Source organism: Crinia signifera, chromosome 3, assembly GCF_055691185.1.
Source record: "Crinia signifera chromosome 3, ASM5569118v1, whole genome shotgun sequence".
NCBI lineage: Eukaryota > Metazoa > Chordata > Amphibia > Anura > Myobatrachidae > Crinia > Crinia signifera.
Window position 1 is genome coordinate 135,188,431 of NC_139219.1, and position 16,942 is coordinate 135,205,372.

The 16,942-nt window shown below is 58.5% G+C and overlaps 1 long non-coding RNA gene across 1 annotated transcript; it reads right to left on the reverse strand.

Moving 5' to 3' along the window:
* Positions 1 to 8,686: 8,686 nt before the first annotated feature.
* Positions 8,687 to 15,577, reverse strand: LOC146062580 (uncharacterized). The gene is made up of 3 exons (XR_014471405.1): positions 15,552 to 15,577; positions 13,664 to 13,827; positions 8,687 to 8,940 (listed from the first exon to the last, which is right to left on the reverse strand). It is a non-coding gene; the product is annotated as an uncharacterized LOC146062580 (long non-coding RNA).
* Between the last annotated feature and the right edge of the window lie 1,365 nt (positions 15,578 to 16,942).

A 16,942-nucleotide genomic window follows, 5' to 3' on the forward strand; every position in this document is an offset into this window, starting at 1 on the left:
ATGCCTGCTTGGGACAGCATGCGTCCTGAATTTGTCAGATAGCGGGCACTGGAAAAGTTGGTCCTGCCTGAATTTTCTTAGCGAAGAGTGGAAAAATCATTCAATGGTGAGCGACCATCAAATAATTTTTTCTAATGTGAGGACTTGCGAAGAGGGGACGGCACTCTCCCGACATTTAAGCCAGGGAGAGGGCACCATAGGCCGGCATTTAACCAGCGCTGGAGACGGGACACCAGCGCCATTATTAAGCCAGGGATGGAGCACTTCATGCGGGCATTGGAGGAGCAAAGAGGGGGCAGCACCCTCCCAACAATTGAGCCAGGGAAAGGGCACTGCAGGCAGGCATTTAACCAGCACTGGAGATGGGGCACCAGTATTAAGCCAGGTATGAGACCCTGCAGATGGGCATTTAAATGGCACTGGGGATGAGGCAGCACCAGTATTAAGCCAGGAATAAGACACTGCATGCAGGCATTTAACCAGCGCTAGAGACTGGGCACCAGCACCAGTATTAAGCCAGGGATGAGACACTGCAGGTGGGCATTAAACGAGCAGAAGGGGTGTATCACAGACAGTACTAAGCCAGGAATGGCGCACTGCTGGCAGGCATTAAAATGGCGCTGGGACAAGGCAACAGCGCCATTATTAAGCCAGGGATGGAGCTCTGGATGTGGGTATTTATATGGTGCTGGGGATCGGGCACCAGCCCCATTATTAATCCAGGTAAGGGGGCACTGCAGGCAGGCATTAAGCGAGAAGAGGGAGGGGTGGACTATAGCCAGTATTAAGCCAGGGAATGGGGCACTGCAGATGGGTATTAAAAGAGTGTAGGGGGGGGGGGGGGGGCAGACTACAGCCAGTATTAAGCCAGGGATAGAGCACTGCAGCCGGGCATTTAAATGGTGCTGGGGATGGGGCACCAGCACCATTATTAAGCCAGGGAATGGGGCACTGCAGGCGGGCATTTAACCAGCACTGGAAAAGGGGCACCAGCACCAGTATTAAGCCACGGATGAGACAATTCAGGCAAGCATTTTATCAGCGCTAGAGAAAGGGCACCAGCGCCAATATTAAACTAGGGATGAGAAACTAGAGGCGGGCATATAACTAGAGCTGGAGCCAGTATTAAACCAGGGATAGGGCACTTCGAACAGGCATTGGACGAACGCCGAGGGGACAGCACCCTCCCAACAATTAAGCCAGGGAGAGAGCGATGCAGGTGGGCATTTAACCAGAACTGGAGATGGGGTACCAGTGCCATTATTAGGCCAGGGATGGAGCAATTTTGGCTCATTCCATGTGTCCTAATGTGTAAGAGGCAAATACAGTATAAGGGAGTTACTATTGTGTTGCATGATTTGTATAAGGGGTATATGGTGCGGTGAGACATTAAGAGGTGCTGAAATGTTGTCTTCCAAGTATTCAGTATTTTTTTATGACTTTAATGCCGCCTCACCCCGCAAGTATCTAAGGACATCGGCGTCCTGCTGGTGCACCTTTTGAGGGCACCCAGCAATAACTCTCCCTGCATCCTGTCGGAGCCTTATGTGTGCCGCCTATGATATTGTGCGTGCGTGTGTATGTATATGTATGTATGTATGTATGTATGTATATAATATATATATTAATAATATATGCCATTGCACTCTTTGGCTGGAGGGAGTGAGCGAGCATATATATCATCCGATGCTTTCAGTGCTGGCGATATATAGTCGACACTGAAGTCCAAAGTCTGCAGCCACCGCTGGAAGGTAAATATATTCTATTTTCCCTTTTTTTTTGTGCCAGGCCCATGCATTTTCCACCCTATACTAAACCCTTTGCATTTTAGTAGTTCCTTGTCAGAAGATTTTCAGTACTTATATGTTAGTTGGGCGCCCACTAAGCTATTTGCTTAGTTTTACGCATCCTCTCGGGGGGCTCGCTACACTCGCCACACTTTGGGCTCGGTGGCTTGCTGCGCTCGCCACACTATATAAGTCAGCTCTGTGCCGACATGGATAGTGGGGGTATTAGCGTACTTACTATAGTGGGCCCTCAACTAACATATAAGTACCGGATTTTCTTACACAGTGGATGTAAACAAATGCCCTCCACTACATCCACTGTATAAGAAAATACTTCGACAAGGAACAGTAATGATCTGGCATGGGGTGGTAACGGTAATGACCCGGCTTGGGGGGTGGTGGTAATGGTAATGACCTGGCTTGGGGGGGAGGTATGCTAATGACCAGGCTCCTGGCTTTGGGGGTGGGGGGGACCGCCACTTACCCGGCTTCTGTGACTTGGTGCCACGCTGCCTGCGGCCACTTACACCCGCCGGCACGCACGCTGAAGCTGCTCAATCCCGGGTGACGTGGTCACCCGAAAGCGACCGGCGGCCATAGCAACACTTTAATACAGCCACGGCGATATTGACTGTGGGCACTGGGCAGCCAGGAGTTAGTGGCTACGGCCTCAGGCACTCATCACTGTGGTAGCGCGGTCCGAGGCCCGCAGCCCAGCCAGGGGGAAGTGGCGGCCCAGCCAGGGGAGAAAACGGGCAAATTAGTACCGGCCCACTGGAAAATGGCCCAGTTTCCCAGCGGGCCAATCCGCCCCTGCCATCCAACCAGAACACTGGTCACGCCCCCCACATTTTTAGGTGCTGGCCACAACCCCTATTATTGTGCATATTTTTTAAAATCTGATAATTTTCAGATCCAGGCCCATTTAGACCTTAATCTGGCACTGTCTATTGGTGGATCCCTCTTTTCCCCACCCTCATAGTGGGAAGAAAATATGGAGAAAACATTGACTACACTGTAGGATGGACTTCGTTATTTACATCCTAGTACGCCCGTGTGGCCTCTACTATGTAGGACTTACTAAACAAAACTTCTATGATAAAACGGCAAACCATCGCACAACAATTAGAGCAGCATTGGAATTTAAAGCATCGGATAAACCAGTCACTATGCATTATGCCAAATTTGGACTTAGCGTGGATAGCCTTCGATGTATGCTTATAGACCACATTCCAGCACCTCCAAGGGGAGGAGACCCTGAATCCATGTTACAGAAATGAGAGGCAAGATGGATTTTTGACTTGGATACCTTACCTCCAAGGGGACTTAATGAGTATCAGTGCCGGCGCTACCCGCTCAGCAGCTCCTGCAAAGCAGGGAGGCGCCATGCTGAAAAGAAGGTCTCTCCCTGCTCTGCTAAAGCTGCCTCAGCCCTCACTGTCACTGCCTGCATGCTGCCCAAAGCATCCTGTCTGAAAGGGGGCGGCAGTATGAAAAGCTGCTCCCTGCGCCTGTCAGTCAAATGACAAACAGGCCTCCCTTTCTTCCCTCTTCTCAGTGTGCAGTGCAGCCCAGTCCTCAACACTCTGCCCCTTCTATCTCCTCCTATCTTCTTCCATCTCCTCCTTCTCTCCCTTCCTTTCCCCCTCAGTCTGAGAGGGGTGTAATGGTGTCTTCAGCGTCCTGCCTACGCAGAGAGAAGAGGAGGGACTGTACAAGATTTAAACCACAAAGAACAGTGAGTCTTTTATTATACATGTTTATAACATATTTTTTAATATTTGTATATTCTTTTTATATTAATTTAGACATTTTTTAACCCCTTCACGACATTTGACGTATATATACGTCATGGTCGGGAAGTACTTCCCGACCGTTGACGTATATATACGTCATGACTTCTAACTGTCACTGCGTCTAGAGACGCAGTGACAGTTAGGTGATGTCTGCTGTCCCTGACAGCAGACATCCCCCCTCGTCGCCCAGGGGGGGCAGGGGTGCCCCCCCCGGTCGGCGATCGCTGTGATTGGCTGTTCAAATCTGAACAGTCAATCACAGCGTTTCCTGTGTTACCGGCGGCTAAGCCGCTCGGTAACACAGAAAACGGTGGTGATCGGTGCAGCACCGATCACCACCGATGTGCAGCCCCCCCCTCCCACCCGCCGGGCACTCACCCGGCAGCAGCAGCAGCAGCTCCCCCGGCTCCCCCGGTGCGCACGCAGCGCTGCCCTCCTCCCCCCTGCAGCAGCAGCAGCAGCATGCTGCTAGAAAAGTTAAAATAAAATAAAAAATAAGTATTGCAAATGTATATGTATATATATATATATATATATATATATATATATATATATATATATATATATATATATATATATATGTATATATATATATATATATATATATATATATATATATATATATATATATATATATATATATATATATATATATATATATATATATATATATATATATATATATATATATATATACACACACATATATATATATATTCCATTGACAAAAAACCTTACGGTTTCACACGTCCCATTAAGGCTTCTTACACATGATCTGGCATTTCTGAAACCTGTTGTAACTCTTCCACTCAAACGCCAAAAAGCAATGAAATTACGATCATTAAGGCTGACGCCTTAATGGACGTATTCCTTGCGCAATACAGATATGGTACGCCATCACAGCCTGTGGGTAAGTGCAGATTCAGCACTCTCACAGAGTGAGATTGCTGTCACTCACACAATGGTGGAGCTGCTAATTCACAGATTTGTGTGCTCATTGGAATACACACATGCAGTCTATGCAACTGAAGGTCTGAGTAGTTATGTGGCGCACTCATCCTAATACTGTAAGTACCCGCAATCATGTAAAACTGTCTATACCTTTGAGTTACTATAATGTTCATTCTAGCACCCACCATCTTTGAAAACCCATGCAGTTCCTCTTCCCTGCCTGGGGTGTAGCTGTCTGCTGTAGTGCTTCTAGCACAGTGTGGTCTGTATATTAGCACTGCAAACTAGACCTTTGCTAGAAACACTACAGCAGACAGCAACACCCCAGATAGGGTAGAGGAACTGCATAGGTTTTCAAAGATGGCAGGTGCTAGAATAAACACTATTACTAAAACTATCCCAGGGTCCAACATCTTTCACACTCACTACATAGAGTATATCCATTTCATTTAGTATTCACATGCAGTTACCAAAAACATCTTTCATAATTGCAAAAACTATAATACTCCCAATTACTATGCATCTACACTTTCTTCCCCTATACGCCGTCATGCTGTTCTGTCTTCTCCGATACCTACTGCTGTGTGTATTGCCTCATCTGCACCAATGTGTCTTTCCCCATCTGCGCTGCCCTGTCTTTCCACACAGATGCCACTGTTTCCTTCTATATGTGCCACTGGCTTCCCCTCTATTAGTGATACTCTGTCTCCCCCTCAATCCAGGCTGCTCTGCCCACCTCATCCATTACACAGTTTCCTTCCATCTGTACTGCTGTCTCCCCTCTTCATCTGTGCTGCTCTGTTTTCCCTTTATCCCCTTTGCTCCAAACCCCCTCACCCATCAGTGCTGTCTTTCCTCCAACTGCTCCTCTGTTTCCCATCCAATCGCATCACTCTGTCTTACCTTCCCCAATCTGTGCCACTGTTTTCCACCCATCTGCTTCGTTTGTCCCCCATCAGTGCTGCTTAGCCTTCCCACAACACTACGCATTTCTATTCCTCCCCATCTGCACCACACTGCCTCCTACCCCAATCAACACCACTTTTACCCCATCCTCTCGGCTCTGTTTACTGCTCAGACCTTCAGTTGCATAGACTGCATGTGTGTATTCCAATGAGCACACAAATCTGTGAATTAGCAGCTCCACCATTGTGTGAGTGACAGCAATCTCACTCTGTGAGAGTGCTGAATCTGCACTTACCCACAGGCTGTGATGGCGTACCATATCTGTATTGCGCAAGGAATACGTCCATTAAGGCGTCAGCCTTAATGATCGTAATTTCATTGCTTTTTGGCGTTTGAGTGGAAGAGTTACAACAGGTTTCAGAAATGCCAGATCATGTGTAAGAAGCCTTAATGGGACGTGTGAAACCGTAAGGTTTTTTGTCAATGGAATTTCATAGCTTTTTTCAATTTATTTTTATTTTAAATTTCAGTGTAAGAATAAAATTAGATTTTTTAAATGTTTAATGATAACACACCCCTGGCAATGAGCATTACCCCCGGCCACAAGCATTACAAACCCCTGGCATTGAGTATGACACCCGTCCCAGTGCATGAAACCCCTGTCAACAGGCAAGACATCCATCCCATGAAACCCCTGGCAATGAGCATGGCACCCAGAGTGTAGAAGCTTTACTGTAGGGAATTGAAGGAGGGCAATGTACACATGGGATACACATAGGGGGGGCACAGCTTATGCACAAGGGGCACTGGGGGGCACAGCGTGCACACGGGGGCACTGGGGGGGACAGCGTACACACGGGGGCACTGGGGGGACTGCGTACACACGGGGGGCACTGGAGGGGAAAAGCGTACACACGGGGGGCACAGCGTACACATGGGGGGGCACTGGGGGTACAGCGTACACACGAGGCACTGAGGGGGACAGCATACACACGGGGGGCACTGGGGGGGACAGCGCACACACGGGGGCACTGGGGGGGGACAGCGTACACACGGGGGGCACTGGGGGGGACAGCGTACACAAATGGGGGGGCACTGGGGGGGACAGCGTACACAAATGGGGGGGCACACGTACACATGGGGGCACTGGGGGGGACAACAGCATACACACGGGGCACTGGGGGGGACAGCGTACACATGGGGGGCACTGTGGGGGGACAGTGTACACATGGGGGGCACTGTGGGGGGATAGCGCACACATGGGGGGCACTGTGGGGGGACAGCGTACACACGGGGGCACTGTGGGGGGACAGCGTACACACGTGGGGCACTGGGGGGGGCAGCGTACACACGTGGGGCACTGGGGGGGCAGCGTACACACGTGGGGCACTGGGGGGGGGCAGCGTACACACGTGGGGCACTGGGGGGGCAGCGTACACACGTGGGGCATGGGGGGGCAGCGTACACACGGAGGCACTGGGGGGGACAGCGTACACACGGGGGCACTGGGGGGACAGCGTACACACGGGGGCACTGGGGGGGACAGCGTACACATGGGGGGGCACTGGGGGGGACAGCATACACACGGGGGCACTGGGTGGGACAGCGCACACACGGGGCACTGGGGGGGACAGCGTACACACGGGGGGCACTGGGGGGGGACAGCGTACACACGGGGGGCACAGCGTACACAAATGGGGGGCACTGGGGGGGACAGCGTACACAAATGGGGGGGCACACGTATGGGGGCACTGGGGGGGACAACAGCATACACACGGGGCACTGGGGGGGACAGCGTACACATGGGGGGCACTGTGGGGGGACAGCGTACACATGGGGGGCACTGTGGGGGGACAGCGTACACATGGGGGGGCAAGCGTACACATGGGGGGCACTGTGGGGGGACAGCGTACACACGTGGGGCACTGGGGGGGCAGCGTACACACGTGGGGCACTGGGGGGGACAGCGTACACACGGGGGCACTGGGGGGGACAGCGTACACACGGAGGCACTGGGGGGGACAGCGTACACACGGGGGCACTGGGGGGACAGCGTACACACGGGGGCACTGGGGGGGACAGCGTACACATGGGGGGGCACTGGGGGGGACAGCATACACACGGGGGCACTGGGTGGGACAGCGCACACACGGGGCACTGGGGGGGACAGCGTACACACGGGGGGCACAGCGTACACAAATGGGGGGCACTGGGGGGGACAGCGTACACAAATGGGGGGGCACACGTATGGGGGCACTGGGGGGGACAACAGCATACACACGGGGCACTGGGGGGGACAGCGTACACATGGGGGGCACTGTGGGGGGACAGCGTACACATGGGGGGCACTGTGGGGGGACAGCGTACACATGGGGGGCAAGCGTACACATGGGGGGCACTGTGGGGGGACAGCGTACACACGTGGGGCACTGGGGGGGCAGCGTACACACGTGGGGCACTGGGGGGGACAGCGTACACACGAGGGCACTGGGGGGGACAGCGTACACACGAGGGCACTGGGGGGGACAGCGTACACACGAGGGCACTGGGGGGGACAGCGTACACACGAGGGCACTGGAGGGGACAGCGTACACACGAGGGCACTGGAGGGGACAGCGTACACACGAGGGCACTGGAGGGGACAGCGTACACACGAGGGCACTGGGGGGGACAGCGTACACATGGGGGCACTGGGGGGGGACAGCGTACACACGGGGGGCACTGGGTACTGGTGGGGGCAGCGTACACACGGGGGCACTGGGGGGGCAGCGTACACACGGGACACTGGGGCGGACAGCATACACATGGGGGGCACTGTGGGGGGACAGCATACACACAGGGGCACTGGGGGAAAGACAGCGTACACACGGGGGGCACCGGGTACTGGTGGGGGCAGCGTACACACGGGGGGCACCGGGTACTGGTGGGGGCAGCGTACACACGGGGGCACTGGGGGGGCAGCGTACACACGGGACACTGGGGGGGACAGCATACACATGGGGGGCACTGTGGGGGGACAGCATACACACCGGGGCACTGGGGGAAAGACAGCGTACACACGGGGCACTGGGGTGGGGGGGACAGCGTACACACGGGGACACTGGGACGGGACAGCATACACACAGGGGGCACTGGGGGGGCAGCGGGCATTGGGGGGGCAGCGTACACACGGCGGGCACTGGGGGGGCAGCGTACACGCGGCGGGCACTGAGGGGGCAGGGTACATGCAGGGACAGTGGGGGGACAGGGTATGCACAGGTATAGTGGTGTGGGGGACAGGGTACACACAGGGATAGTGGGGATGGGGGACAGGGCACACACAGGGATAGTGGGGGGATGGATTTACCTGGGTGCAGCTGTTCCACTGATGGCCCGGGTGGCTGCTTTCTGTCTTCCGGGAGGCGGAGGCAACTCAAGGCCGGAGCTTCACCAGATTGTTAGGCCGCAGGCTGTGGAAGCGCCTGAACCTGGTCCCGGCGGCAGCATGGGGAGGACAGAGTCTGGGCAGGAAATATAATAATAATAATATTAACAATAATAATAAAGGGCTCAGCTTTAGGAGCTGCAGGCGGGCGGCCAGGCAAGCACGTCCCCGGCCTGGATGGTAGGGGATGTAAGATGCCGGGGATAGGAGCTGCTGGCTGGCGGGCGGGCGGCCATGTCCCCTGGCTGGATGGTAGAGAATGTAGGATGCCAGGGGGACAGCGTACACACACACGGGAAGCACTGGGGGGGGGCAGCGTACACATACGGGGGAGCAGCGTACATATACGGGGGGCACTGAGGGGACAGCATACACACACGGGGGCACTGGGGGGCGGACAGCGTACACATGGGTGGCACGGGGGGGCAGCATACACACAGGGGGCACAGCGTAGACACACGGGGGCACTGGGCGAGGGACAGCATAATCACACAGGGGCAACAGCATACACACGGAGACACTGGGGGGGGACAGTGTACACATGGTGGGTAACTAGGCGGGACAGCGATCACACGGGGGGCACTGGGGGGAGAAATTGTACACACGGGGGCACAGCGTACACACGGGGGGCACTGGGGGGACAGCGTACACACGGGGGGCACTGGGGGGCTGCATGCACACGGGGGGCACTGGGGGAACAGCGTATACACGGGGGTCACTGGGGGAGGCAGCGTACACACGGGGGCACAGCGTACACTCGGGGGCACTGGGGGGCAGCATACACACGGGGGGCAGCATACACACAGGGGGGCACTGGGGGGAGACAGCGTACACATGGGGCACAGGGTACACACGGGGGCACTGGGGGGACAGAGTACACACAGGGGCACTGGGGGGGTCAGCATACACACGGGGGGCACTGGGGGAGGGGGGCAGCGTACACACGGGGGTAATGGGGGACAGCGTACACATGGAGGGGCACTGGGGGACAGCGTACACATGGGGGGGCACTGGGGGACAGCGTACACACGGGGGGGACAGCGTAAACATGGGGGGCACTAGGGGGGACAGCGTACACACGGGGGGGCACAGCATACACGGGGCACTGTGGGGGACGACAGCGTACATATGGGGGCACCGGTGGGGGACACAGCATATACACGGGGGGGGGCACAGCGTACACACGGGGGGGCACTGGAGGGGGACAGCGTACACACGGGGGGCACTGGAAGGGGGACAGCGTACACACGGGGGGCACTGGGAGGGGGACAGCGTACACACGGGGGGCACTGGGAGGGGGACAGCATACACATGGGGGACAGCGTACACACTGGTGGGGAGACAGCATACACACACACAGGGGCAACAGCATACACACGGGGGGCACTGGGGGGAGACAGCGTACACACGGGGGGCATAGGGTAAACACGGGTGCACTGGGGGAGGACAGAGTACACACACACGGGAAGCACTGGGGGGGACAGCGTACACGCGGGGGCACTGGGGGGGACGCGGGGGCACTGGGGGGGACAGCGTACACGCGGGGGCACTGGGGGGGACAGCGTACACGCGGGGGCACTGGGGGGGACAGCGTACACGCGGGGGCACTGGGGGGGGACAGCGTACACGCGGGGGCACTGGGGGGGACAGCGTACACGCGGGGGGCACTGGGGGGGACAGCGTACACGCGGGGGGCACTGGGGGGGACAGCGTACACGCGGGGGGCGCTGGGGGGACAGCGTACACGCGGGGGGCACTGGGGGGGACAGCGTACACGCGGGGGGCACTGGGGGGGACAGCGTACACGCGGGGGGCACTGGGGGGGACAGCGTACACGCGGGGGCCACTGGGGGGGACAGCGTACACGCGGGGGGCACTGGGGGGGACAGCGTACACGCGGGGGCACTGGGGGGGACAGCGTACACGCGGGGGCACTGGGGGGGACAGCGTACACGCGGGGGCACTGGGGGGGACAGCGTACACGCGGGGGCACTGGGGGGGACAGCGTACACGCGGGGGCACTGGGGGGGACAGCGCACACGCGGGGGCACTGGGGGGGGGACAGCGCACACGCGGGGGCACTGGGGGGGGACAGCGCACACGCGGGGGCACTGGGGGGGGACAGCGCACACGCGGGGGCACTGGGGGGGGACAGCGCACACGCGGGGGCACTGGGGGGGGACAGCGCACACGCGGGGGCACTGGGGGGGGGACAGCGCACACGCGGGGGCACTGGGGGGGGGCAGCGTTCACATGGGGGGGCACTGGTGGGGACATCGTACACACGGGTGCACTGGGGGGGGGCAGTGTACACACGGGGCACTGGGGGGACAGGGTACATACAGGGACAGTGGGGGGACAGGGCACACACAGGGATAGTGGGGTGGGGGTCAGGACACACAGGGATAGTGGGGTGGGGGACAGGGTAAACACAGGGACAGTGGGGGGACGGATTTACCTGGGTGCAGCTGCAGTACAGTGGTGGACAGAGTACACATGGGGGGCACTGGGAGGGGGACAGCGTACAAACGGCGGGCACTGGGGGGGACAGCATACACACAGCGGGCACTGGGGGGGGTGACAGGGTACATACAGGGACATCGAGACAGCGTACACATGGGGGGCACTGAAGGGGACAGCGTACACACGGGGGACACAGCGTACACATGGGGGGGAACTGGGGGGACAGCGTACACACGGGGGCACTGGGGGGGACAGCGAACACACGGGGGGGGGCACTGGGGGGACAGCGTACACACGGGGGGAACTGGGGGGGGACAGCGTACACAAATGGGGGGGCACAGCGTACACACGGGGCACTGGGGGGACAACAGCATACACATGGGGGCACTGGGGGGGACAGCATACACACGGGGGGCACTGTGGGGGGACAGCATACACACAGGGGCAATGGGGGGACAGCGTAAACATGGGGGGCACTAGGGGGGACAGCGTACACACGGGGGGCACTGGGGGGACAGCGTACACAAATGGGGGGGCACAGCATACACGACAGTGGGGGACGACAGCCTACATATGGGGGCACCGGTGGGGTACACAGCGTATACACGGGGGGGGGCACAGCGTACACACGGTGGGCACTGGAGGGGGACAACGTACACACGGGGGGCACTGGGAGGGGGACAGCGTACACACGGGGGGCACTGGGAGGGGGACAGCGTACACACGGGGGGCACTGGGAGGGGGACAGCGTACACACGGGGGACACTGGGGGGGCAGCGTACACACTGGTGGGGAGACAGCATACACACACAGGGGCAACAGCATACACGCGGGGGGCACTGGGGGGACAGTGTACACGGGGGGGGGCACTGGGGGGAGACAGCGTACACACGGGGGTCACTGGGGGGAGACAGCGTACACACGGGGGGCACAGGGTAAACACGGGGGCACTGGGGGAGGACAGCGTACACACACACGGGAAGCACTGGGGGGGACAGCGTACACGCGGGGGCACTGGGGGGACAGCGTACACGCGGGGGCACTGGGGGGGGGGACAGCGTACACGTGGGGGCACTGGGGGGGACAGCGTACACGCGGGGGCACTGGGGGGGACAGCGTACACCTGGGGGGGCAGAGTTCACATGGGGGGGCACTGGTGGGGACAGCGTACACACGGGTGCACTGGGGGGGGGCAGTGTACACACGGGGGCACTGGGGGGGACAGCGAACACACGGGGGGGCACTGGGGGGACAGCGTACACACGGGGGGGCACTGGGGGGGTGACAGGGTACATACAGGCACTGGGGGGGAAGCATACAAACGGCGGGCAGTGGGGGGAACAGCATACACACGGCGGGCACTGGGGGGGGTGACAGGGTACATACAGGGACATCGGGACACAGCGTACACACGGGGGGCACTGAAGGGGACAGCGTACACACGGGGGGCACTGGGGGGACGGCGTACACACGGGTAGCACTGGGGGGGACAGTGTACACAAATGGGGGGGCACAGCGTACACACGGGGCACTGGGGGGACAACAGCATACACATGGGGGCACTGGGGGGGACAGCATACACGGGGGGGGCACTGTGGGGGGACAGCATACACACGGGGGCAATGGGGGGGGCAGCATACAATTGGTGGGCACTGGGGGGGGGACAGCGTACACACGGCAGGCACTGGGGGGGAACAGGGTACATACAGGGACAGGGGGGACAGTGTACACACGGGGGGCACTGAAGGGGACAGCGTACACACGGGGGGCACAGCGTACACATGGGGGGGCACTGGGGGACAGCGTACACACGGCGGCACTGGGGGGGCAGCGTACACACAGGGGGGACTGGGGGGGACAGCATACACACGGGGGGCACAGCGTAGACAAATGGGGGGGCACAGCATACACACGGGGGCACTGGGGGGACAACAGCATACACACGGGGCACTGGGGGGGACAGCGTACACATAGGGACACTGGGGGGGCAGCGTACACATGGGGGCACTGGGGGGGCAGCGTACACACGGGGGCACTGGGGTGGGGGGGACAACGTACACACCGCGACACGGGGGGGGGGACAGCATACACACAGGGGGCTCTGGGCACTGTAGGGGGGCAGCATACACACGGGGGCACTGGGGGGCAGCGGGCACTGGGGGGGCAGCGTACACACGGCGGGCACTGGGGGGGCAGGGTACATGCAGGGACAGTGGGGGGGACAGGGTATGCACAGGGATTCTGGTGTGGGGGACAGTTGGGGGGACAGGGTACACACAGGTATGGTGGGGATGGGGGACAGGGTACACACAGGGACAGTGGGTGGATGGATTTACCTGGGTGCAGCTGCTCCTCTGATGGCCCGGGTGGCTGCTTTCTGTCTTCCGGGTGGCGGAGGCAACTCAAGGCCGGTGCTTCACCAGATTGTTAGGCCGCAGGCTGTGGAAGACCCTTATCCTGGTCCCGACGAGTCCCGGCGGCAGCATGGGGAGGACAGAGTCTGTGCAGGAAATATAATAACAATAACAATGCGTACACACGGGGGGCAGCGTACACATGGGGGCGGGACAGCGTACACACGGGGGGCACTGGGGGGGCACAGCGTACACACGGGGGGAGCACAGCGTACACACGGGGTGGGAAGCACATCGTACACACGGGGGGAAGCACAGCGTACACACGGGGGGAAGCACAGCGTACACACGGGGGGAAGCACAGCGTACACACGGGGGGAAGCACAGCGTACACACGGGGGAGCACAGCGTACACACGGGGGAGCACAGCGTACATACGGGGAGCATAGCGTACACACGGGGGAGCACAGCGTACATACGGGGGAGCACAGCGTACATACGGGGAGCATAGCGTACACACGGGGGAGCACAGCGTACATACGGGGAGCACAGCGTACACACGGGGGCACTGGGGGGGGCAGCGTACACATGGGGGGCACTGGGGGTGGGACAGCGTACACACGGGGGGCACTGGGGGTGGGACAGCGTACACACGGGGGGAGCACAGCGTACACACGGGGGGAGCACAGCGTACATACGGGGGGCACTGGGGGGGCAGCGTACACACGGGGGGCACAGCGTACACATGGGAGGCACTGGGGAGGACAGCGTACACATGGGGGGCACTGGGGAGGACAGCGTACACACGGGGGGCACTGGGGAGGACTGGGTACACACGAAGGGGCACTGGGGGGACAGCGTACACATGGGGGCACTGGGGGGTGGCAGCGTACACATGGGGGCACTGGGGGGGGGGGCAGAGTACCATCAATGGAACAGCAAAACAATGTTTTGCTTTTTTTTTTTTCATAGTGCCAGGACACTGAGCTTAGCTCCGCCCCTGACACCCATGAAGCTCCGCCTCCGTGTTTTGATTGGCCCACATGCCAATCAAACACAATGGATGACCATCGATATGTAAAAATATCGATGGTCATCCATTGCATAGTTTAGGACTATCGATGGTCAGTTGCAGAATTGCCATCGATGGCAACCATCGATGGCAATGGCAATGATGGCCATCCCAACCCCCACAGCGTCAAAATGGGGGCGTTGTCTTGCAGGCAGACGTGAATATAGGGCACGCCCCCTTTCAGGTAGCCACGCCCCCTATTTTACGGCCTGTGTCCCTCTTCTAAGGACTTAAAAGTTGGGAGGTATGTATGGATCTCTGTATGTACGCTCTCCCTGTCCTGTCACCCTGCAGCTGAAAGCACACAGCCGCTCTCTGCTGCAGGGTGACAGGACAGGGAGAGTGGACATACAGAGATCTACTACGGCAGACACTCAGAATGGGGTGGGGTGGGGCAGGCACTCACCGTGGGGTGGGGTGGGGTGGCCACAAGAGGACTTGCTACATACACCGGGTGCTTCTGGAGGCAGCAGCAGCTGCTGGCTAGATTAATACAACAATTGAACAATACGCTGTGAGTGTCTGCACTGAAGATCTCTGTATGTACGCTCTCCCTGTCCTGTCACCCTGCAGCTGAAATCACACTGTCACTCTCTGCTGCAGGGTGACAGGACAGGGAGAGCATACATACAGAGATAGTTTAGTATTAATAACGAGGCGTGCACACTGAGGCTGCAGCGCATGGATGTCAGCAGCAGGACAGACAGCCACACTCCCCCTCGCTCCCAGCGCCCCCCACTCACTCACCCCATGAATAAGCTGCCAGCGCCCCCCACTCACTCTCCCCCCACCCAGTACCTCAACGCTGGCCAGGCAGAAGTTTATGGAAGGGACCTGCAGGAGGCTCTGGCCGCAGCACTTCACACTAGCTTCACCGTCGGCCATCTTGGTACACTGAAGTGAAGCCAATCTGAGGACTCCCCCTAGTGGCGGGACTGCGCATGCGCAACAAGTTGGAGCTCCTATCTCTATAATGGGGCATGTTTCACTAAATTATAAAAAAACTGTACCTATCTGAAAATCCTCAACCCCAAAAGGCACTCCACTGGGACAATATCTACCTAATAAAACAAATCCCAAGTCTCAATTGTTCCCCTACCCCGAGTTATGCCTTCCCAAAAAAACCCTCATAGACTAACATGGGTGACAAAGTGTCATTTCTGAAGTCTCAGAAAAAAACTGGCAGTTGGAAGTTTAGATCGCTCCCAATTGCTCATTTTTTAATATTTCGCCCTGAAATTTGGCATGCAGCACCGGTTGACGATTCTACGCGTACATGCCAAATTTCAGCTCAGTACACCCAGTCACTTTTGAGGTGCAGTCCCTCAAACACCATGCCCCCATCCGAAAAGTTCCCTATGGGAAAAATCCGTTCGTTGGATTCAGCCTTAATATAAGGGCACTACCGTGCCCTTATAATATATATATATGTGTGTGTATATATATATGTATATATACAGATGGGGCCGGGCTCATCTTTGCAGGGGATGGCGATGGCGTCGCCATCGCCATTCCCTGCTCCCGCGCCATCTGTGTGTCGGAAGGGGACGCGCGCGCACGAGGTGCGCGCGCGTCCCCTTCCGACGGTGCTGCCCTCGGTCGCCCGGTGCCCACACCGGGCGCCCGCACCCCCCCACAGCCTCCTCGGGTCCCCCCAGCCCCCCTCGAGCGGGAGGCGGACAGTATTGTGTCCGCCTCGCCGCCCGGCCGCCCGGATACTGAGACGCGCGTGCGTGGGGGACGCACGCGCGTCTCAGTCAGATGGCGCGCCGTGTTGCTGGCGGATCGCCAGCAGCATGCTGCTGGCGATTCGCCAGCAAGCATAAGGCCTGCGCTATCTGTATATATATATATATATATACACACACATATATATATATATATATATATATATGTGTGTGTGTGTGTATACCGCACCGATCACCAACGATCGCCAGCCCCCCCCCCCCTCCCACCCGGCAGCCCCCCTCCCTCCCACCCACCCGGCTGCCGCAGCGCCAGCACCCCTCCCACCCCCCCGCCAGCCGCAGCGCCAGCCCCCCTCCCAAAGCTGGTGACCAAAATGGGGTCACTTGTGGGGGGGTTCCACTGTATTGGTGCTTCGGGGGTCTTGCTAATGCGACATAGCACCCACCATTCATTCCACCACCAAAAATCACTCCTTCCCTTCTGAGTCCTGCCATGCACCC